Source organism: Orbicella faveolata, unplaced genomic scaffold, assembly GCF_042242905.1.
Source record: "Orbicella faveolata isolate gen_17 unplaced genomic scaffold, um_ofav_v1 contig_35, whole genome shotgun sequence".
Lineage (NCBI taxonomy): Eukaryota > Metazoa > Cnidaria > Anthozoa > Scleractinia > Merulinidae > Orbicella > Orbicella faveolata.
The window spans coordinates 27,618,837-27,626,141 of record NW_028301564.1 but is presented as its reverse complement, the minus strand read 5'-3'; the positions used below and the strand labels follow the sequence as shown (position 1 = coordinate 27,626,141).

Genomic DNA, 7,305 nt, shown 5'->3' with positions numbered 1-7,305 from the left:
CTGGGAAGGAGAAACGGTAGGAGGATAGCGACATCAATGGTGTTTAACCATGAAGGATTTAATCTAAAATTTGCTGTAAGGGAGGGAGGGAGGGAGGGAGAGAGTACTACCTAAGTCAAGAGATTAATAGTGTAAAGCTAGGCTGAATTCAGTTGAACGTTACGTCACGTGTTCTATTAAGTTTGTGACACTTTATCCTCAGGTTCGCGGAAATAATAAAAATACCGCAATAATTTTCATTTTTCCCTGATAGTTTGATATATTCTGTTTTTCGAGAGACGCGGAGGAAAGTGTTTCCCAAGTTGATGAAGGACTGGACACTATATAAAAGGTGACAACGAGAGGATGCTGAGGGTGACTTGAAAACTTTCACGAAGGTGAGAATCGGTAATCGAATTGTAGGACTTTGCCATTGATTCAAGGAAGCCTATATACAGTAGTAACTCATCTGGAAGCAGATAAATATGACATAGATAACAAGAGTAAAAAATAAATAAATAAATAAATAAATAAAATGGCAAATCATATAATCGCGTACGTACGCTCCACTCAATAATTCTACAAAGCTTGGCCAAGTAACTTAGAGTTTCTCGCTAGGAGGGGAAGGGAACGTCTGGTCGAGTTAGGGCTGGGGGCATAGGAATGACAAAGAGACACTTCACATAAGTCACATAAGTAACATAAGCAAAGATTAACCGCTGGCTACTTTTACGAGCGTTTCAAAGATGGCGCGAAATTTGCAAAACTGATGCAGAAGAACGCATCGAAATGGTTCGTTTATCGTTTATTTTCTCGGTCGAGGAGCTCGTTTTGTGTATTGCTGACAAGATTATTATATTTTATTAACAGGATATTCGGTTGTTTTTTAGTCCCAAACGAAACCTTCAAAACCAGGGGCCTCAAAGTTTGAAGATAAGCGCTGGAAAGACTCAAGTGCGAAGCCTGCATCGAAAGATCCTATAAAGGGCCGAGCGAAAAGCAAGGTAAGAATTTGTTTTGTTTTGGTTAGTGGAGACGGTTGAATGGTTTCTAAACTATGAGTAGGTTCAGTTAATTGATAAGTTAGGGATTCAAAAAGTATAATTTCGTTTTGATATGTAGAGTATTAAGTAACTTTTCCTTCTTGCTTGGAAATGTGCATTTCTGTTCTATTTTATAATCTAACCTGCATTCCACTTCTGTCCCCACCCTATTGAGAGGTTATCTGTGGACCCTTTCAAAAGGACATTTTTGGCATACAGGCAGATGCCCAGTTGACAAAATTTGGGAAGAAAGAAAAAACAAGCAAACAAACAAACAAGAACAACAAGACAACAACAAACCCCCTCAGATTAATTATAGAGTCCATACTCCTCTCCTTACTTCCAAGACTTTCACACCCAACATCCCCCTCCTCCCCAGCCCTGCTCTTGTCCGCTCTGCCAAGATACTGTTTCAGAGAGTATGTGCACCTCCCCCCGCTGGTCTGAGAAGGCTTGTTGGTTTAAACTCCCTTTGTTACTCAAGAAATAACTGTTGACTTTAAAACTGGGCATTTGAGACCAACCCCTGCTCTTTCTGAATTTCTTTTGACCACATATGGGACACATAAGAGAGAGTTTAATAAAACCACAAAGGGCACTTGAATGCCACTGAACAAATGGTTTAAAGAGCACTACAGTGGCTGTGCACCTGCATTATATTTCTTGGTACATTTCTTTGCTGTCTTTTACAAAGCAACAATGTGAAAAAAAAACAAAATTCTATGTTGTCTGGAAGAACAGTGCTAGTGACACTGGAGGAACACATCTCTCAGTCATTGAGTAATAAAACCATGGAAGGGTTTTCTGCCTGGTAATAGTGTAGCTTCATTTTTTTATTATTGTTTAGTTGATGGGGCAAGTATGTTACATAGAGTTTACCTACATGTACAGGTCTACTGTTCCTGCCTACATATACCTAGTTACATATTCAGTGGTTTCATTTAGTAATTGTTTTTAGCAGGAAGGTAATTGGTGTATAGTTGACAGGGCAAGGATGTTACATAAAGTTAACTTACATGTACAGGTCTACTGTTCCTACCTACATGTACCTAGTTACATATTCAGGGGTTTCATTAAGTAATTGTTTTTAGCAGGGAGGCAATTGGTTTTCACAGGTAGGCAACAACACATTGGAACTGAACGTCTTTGAGGGAAAAACTTTTCTCTAGGAAGTCAAACCAGACACTCAGGCAAAATCATCCTGACCACAGCCAGTCAATTTGCCAGTTGTGCAGCCCTTGATGAAACCCCTGTGCACATACTGACAAAACATTTGCCTAGACTGGCAGTGAATCAACTGTGTTGGACCACATCTTATGTGAACTATATTTTTCATGATATCTGGAACCTACATTTTCGTGCTTGTTCATGTAGTACACTAATGAAAAGCTGGAAAAACTAGGAAAAGGGGATAAATTTTCAGAGTTGTTTCCACATAATTATTTCCTTCACACTCATCACAGATTGTACATGGTTTATTGATTGTCCTGTGTGTATTTTGTGTTACGACGGGTCACAGGGTAGAACTCAGGAAGTATGTCTGGCATGTGGATCAAGTTGATGGAATCATGGCAGGCAATGAAGACAGAGGAGGAATGCAAGTAAGGAAACATAACATTCACATGTACATACAATATAATACAATGTATAGTTCAGCTGAGCTGTGGAGGTATGATTTCCTTTAGAATGGTTAGTGTGCTGGACTTGAGGCTTGGCCAGGTTCATTAAATGTACATTGTGTTGTTGGACAAGACACCTAACTCTCAGAGTGCCTCTCTTTAACCATAAATGGGTACTGGCAGATTAATTGCGGAGGGCAACCCTACAGTGGACTACATGAAGCATCCAGTCCATGTTTGGTTTTATTTGTTTGGGTGGGCATAGGGCTGGAATAATCCCTGATATTACAATCATGTGCATGTGAACTCTAAAAGAATGCAGAATAGTGAAACTCTCTGAACATAAGGGTATCAAGCACAAGTTTTATAGTTGTTGATTGACATCACAGGTCTCTGAACATGAACCACCTTTAGAACAGGGACCTTGTTATTGGAAGAAGGTGTACACTTGTATATTATTTTCTTTAAAAGCTGGTATTAATATAAATGTAAGTGGGCTTACATTCTGGAGGTCTTAATGCATCAGAAGAAGTTTTGCATCAAAGATTTCCAAGGCTTATATTTTAAGTGGACTTATTTGTAGGAGGGAGAAGGTGGTGGCCCTTGTTATTGGAATCTTGCATGTACACGTATGATATTCATCATTAATAATAACTAAAGACATCTTTACTTTTGATTATTTCCACAGGAATTAATATCACTGATAAAGAACACCTAGATACCAATCATCTGTATGTGCAATGATAGAAACAGTCAGAAGATTCGCAGCTTGGCAAATTACTGTAAAGTTTCGACTTGAGATTTCAGGACCTCACATTGAACAGATCAAGGTACAGACATTTGAAAGAAACATGTACAGTTGTACAGTGTACTTTACAAAGTAACCCATTCCAACCCATAAAGAGTATTCAGAGTGAATGTACATGTATGCTGTGGTAATTAAAGACGACAGAATTACTCCAGGATTTTACCAAAAATAAACTTGTATAAACATTAAAACTGGTAGTGACAGAGATACTGACAACAGGAATTCTGAAATTGAAATAACTACCAGGTTAGAATGTAGACATGTAAGTCTGGATACTAGATTTGTGGCATTGTGAGGTTGTTACTTCACACTGTTTTGCTTGTGTGCATGGCTGAGGGGGCCTTAATGCCTCATATAAAACTAATTCAATGCTACATTGTATGTCAAATTTCTCTATTTAAAGAAAAGTGGCACCCTTCTATTTTTGTGTACTGCAGATGGAAGTGATTGGAAGTTTTTCTTATTCAACCAGTTTCTTTTCAGGGTTGTTTTGATGCTGTGAGAAAACTTCAGCTCTCAAGGGGTGAGAGTTCAAAGATGCCACTTGGCAGGAATCAGATGAGATCAGTTCTGGGGTGTCCAGGGTTATGAATTCAACATGATAGAGGACTGGGATTCTATCATAGAGCTTGGCCAGTTTTGAAGGACAGAGAGATCCTGTCACTTCTATCCCATCGAAGGTTTGTACATGCAGTCCCTTGACTCTTGTTCTGGAATGTTTGTTGTTAGAAAATTTAAGCTCATCAAAAGACAGCTGCGGGCTAATGCTCAGCCTGTTGAATTCTGTGTCAATAGTTTGGGTTTAGGCCTTAGACAGGGTCTTGTGTTGTGTTCTTGCACAAGACACTTAATCTTACAGTTCCTCTCCTCACCCAGGATTACAAATGGGTACCTGAATAATTTCCTAGAGATTCATGTGAGGTGGTTTAGCACCCCATCCAGTGGGAGTCTAACCTTATTCCTAGACACATCACACTACAAAAACTGGGATACCCTTTGGCGTGTTATGTTGCTATAAATCATGATTTATGAACTTCAGACTCACACTATACACTTAATGACAGGTCCAGCGCATAATGGCTAGTTCTGCTCTTCCAGGAATCTATATAATTACTTCCAGAAACGAAGTCAACGTAGAAATGCTAGGGAAAACAAGAGCAGATGTCCATGTAACTAGCTTGCTTAGGGACCTGTTGTTAAGTGTTTTGTTATACAGCAGGAACAGAAGTACCAGCAACAAGGAAAAAAACAAAAACGGAGACAGACAGCAACTATAACTGCAACAAAAACGAAAACAACAACAGAAGCAGAAAAAGAAACAGTAGCAGCAACCTCAACAACCAAAACAATTAGAACAATAGTGACAAGAAGAACTACCACAAGAGCATCAGCAACAAACAAGACAACTGAAGAATTCTCAAGTTTTTTTTTTTTTACTGTCAGTTTTTACATTATGTTTGGTACAATCTACAAACGACCCTAACAGGTACATTAACAATAACAATAAAACAACAACAACAGCAACAAAACATCTCAAACAACAGCAACAAACAAAGAACAACAACAAACAACTTCAACTTAACTACTTTGCGTCCCACAGAGATGTCTGATTCCCTTAAAATGTTTCCCCTAAAATATTTTTTTGTAGGTTAAAGCAGCTTTTACACGGACTTCCAACAAGGAAAGTCAAGACACCATACTGTACGCCATTCGTGCAGCAGCAAAGAAAGGAAGGAGGGGCAGGGAAGGGCAGAGGACAGCCAGACGATATAGGAAGAGAGTTATGCGCTTGAAGAAAATGAAAAGCAAGGAGAAGATCAAGATGAAGATGATGCTGTTGAAATTAGTGCCATGGTCAAGACAACAAAGAAACCAGCTGAATCAGGAGCAAGTAGAAGGGAACAGGAGGCATATCAAAGGAAGGTATCTTAGCTAGCATCAAAAGCTAATGGAAAAGGGAAAGGAAAAAAACAGGAAGGAATGAACGTGCAATTGGAAGAACGACTGGCATTAAAGCATCACGTGGCTGATGATAAATTGGAGCCCATTGGCAGCACATGACAAAATGGAAAGTAGGGATGATGAAGAGTGGAAAAGCATTTCAATCATTCTTCGTGTTTTTATAGCGTGGACGTGCTCATTTTTGCACTGTGCAACCACCACCAATTGATTTCTACATAAGCTACATGTAAGTGTCAGTAGTAGTGTAACCTGTAAAGAATATGTACAAAACGTTTTTGCACCCCATCCATTTAACTCATCTTGCCCGTCACTGAATGCCGGATACTGAAGTAGCCGATCTTTCGTGTGAAAGAGTAACTTGCTTTACCTTGTAACTCAAGTTGCTTATCATGTGTGAATCTTCCGCATACCGATGTGCTTGATCTCAGAGACCCCGAGTCAAACTAACAAATAAAGACAGTTTTGTCTTGACAACAAAGTGATAAACGGTAAATTTGTACTTTGCAGGCACTAATAAGTTTCTCTGACAGAACATAACTATGAACGTAACGCCGGTAAAGGAAACAAGGAAAAACGCATTCATAAAAGTTTGTGTCTGTAATCACAGTTATCTCATTACTGTCAATCGTGAAGCAAAATGAGAATAATTGTGAAGTAACATGTACATCAGCACAGTTATTATTTTGGATAATTATTTTCTTTTGTGTTTGTGTTGGTACAAGAGCTGGGTGTGGTGGCTAATACGAAATGAGGACACTAAAAAATAACACTTACCACTAACGTCAAGTGACACTCACTCGCTCGCTCATCCTCTTTGTCCCACCTTGGACATACACTGTACATCTAGATGTAAGGCCATCAATTGCCAACAAATCAATACAGGTAACAACCGCCCTACCCGTCCACAAATCACTAAAAGAAATTTTTGAAACCAAAATTTAAACATTGGATAATCTACATGTACATGTACTTCCAGCAAAGTTACAATATGAAAAACATTTAGAATTACCACCACAGAAATCTTTGCCGCCAGCAAAACATAAGACGTAATTTTTGACGCCTAAATATAAATATGGGTAATATGTATATCTGCCAAAGTTTAAAAATGGATAATCTTTACCACCAACAAATAGTAACCTTTACCAACAACCGATCAATAAGGGTAATCCTTACCATCAAAAATAAACGATGGTAATCTTTACCACCAAAAAATAAATGAGGGTGCTCTTTACAACCAACTGATCAGTAAGGGTAATGTTTACCACTAACATATCTACTATGATAATCTCTACCACCAACCGATCTGTAAGGGCAATCTTTACCACCAGCCGATCTATAAGGGTAATCTTTACCACCATCCGATCTATAAGGATAATCTTTACCACCAACAAATGGTAACCTTCACCAACAACCGATTAATAAGTGTAACCTTTACCATCAGCAAATAAACAATGGTAATCTTTACCACCAAAAAATAAATGAGGGTACTCTTTACAACCAACCGATCAACCAGGGTAATGTTTACCACCAACATATCTATCACGATAATCTCTACCACCAACCGATCTATAAGGGTAATCTTTACCGCCAACCGATCAATAAGTGTAATGTTTAACACTAACATATCTATAAGGTTAATCTTTCCACCAAGCCATAAATAAAGCTAATCTTTACCACCAACCGATCAATAAGAGTGTTCTTTACCATCGACCGATCAATAAGGGTACTCTACCACCAACCGATGGAAAGGGTAATCTTCATCACCAACAGATCTATAAGGGTAATCTTTACCACCAACTGATCGATAAGGATAATCTTTCCCACCAACTGATCAACAAGGATAATTTTTACCACCAACCGATCTATAAGGGTACTCTTTACCACCAACAGATCT

The 7,305-nt window shown here is 38.7% G+C and overlaps 1 long non-coding RNA gene across 1 annotated transcript; it reads left to right on the top strand.

Annotated features, from left to right (window-relative positions):
- The first annotated feature begins 619 nt into the window (after nucleotides 1–619).
- LOC149104100 (uncharacterized) lies at nucleotides 620–7,091 on the top strand. The gene is made up of 6 exons (XR_016202069.1): nucleotides 620–771; nucleotides 850–983; nucleotides 2,542–2,623; nucleotides 3,330–3,471; nucleotides 3,933–4,129; nucleotides 4,514–7,091. It is a non-coding gene; the product is annotated as an uncharacterized LOC149104100 (long non-coding RNA).
- Nucleotides 7,092–7,305: the final 214 nt, after the last annotated feature.